The sequence below is a fragment of the Apis mellifera genome, linkage group LG16 (assembly GCF_003254395.2).
Source record: "Apis mellifera strain DH4 linkage group LG16, Amel_HAv3.1, whole genome shotgun sequence".
Lineage (NCBI taxonomy): Eukaryota > Metazoa > Arthropoda > Insecta > Hymenoptera > Apidae > Apis > Apis mellifera.
The window spans coordinates 6645663-6646746 of record NC_037653.1 but is presented as its reverse complement, the minus strand read 5'-3'; positions in this window follow the sequence as shown (position 1 = coordinate 6646746).

Below are 1084 nucleotides of genomic sequence, written 5' to 3'. Positions count from 1 at the left end.
TTCAATATGCAAAAATTATATTTATGCTCATTTCTGTATACGAATATATGATAATACGAGGCACTTTATTGTTAAATTGGATATTAAATTTGTGATTTTTTTAATATATTTGAATTTTAAGTACACTCTAATTTTGCATATAAAAATTTAACATTTAAATTAATATATATCTTATCATCATATCTATTTCAAATTTAATCGATATAAATTAAAATAAATTAATATAATTTCAAAAATATGAAATGGTTGCGTCATCGTTATATGATGTAAGCAACTTAGAATTGTTTAAAGGAATTTAATATCCTTAACATGGCTGCAGGTCGGTTATAAATACTAGAAAAAAACCTGTCTTAGCTTCGTTAATAATGAAGCTTATTATATAATTGCCATAATTATTACTTATGATATGAATATTGCTGTTAAGCTATGTTCATATTTGTAAATAATATGATGACATTTCTATAGATATAATTAGAGTACATGAAGTGAAATGATTTTTTAATAAGATATTTTATTTAATTTTTCAATTATCATCTATATCAACTGGTTATTATTTTTATCTGTGGTATCAATTTTGTGAATTTTATGAAGTTATTTTAACAGTAATAAAATTTATAATTATAAATGAAAATTATCAATATATGTAATATTGTATCTTATTTAAATAGATAAATTTATGTGCAAATTATTTCATAAAATGAAAGACTTTATTTATTATTTGATTAATTATTAAAATTATTAAAAAATTTTGTAAGAATTTAAAAGTTTTAAGTATTCTATAATTTAATTAATTCTTCAGTTTTTTAAGAATCTTATTTATATTTTTTTTTAAGAATGCTATAATATAATAAATATGATAACAAAATATTCCAACTCGACTGTAATTCTTGAAATTAGTAAGAAAGATTATTCTCTAAAGACTATTTTAAACATTATGATGATGCTTTAATATTATGTGATATTAAGGAATAAATCAAATTGTTGCACGTTGTATAAAGTGTAATTATTTATTTACAGAAACCTGTATTTATATATCGATTAATAATATACAAGTCAATAATATGCAATATATAATTAGTAGTTC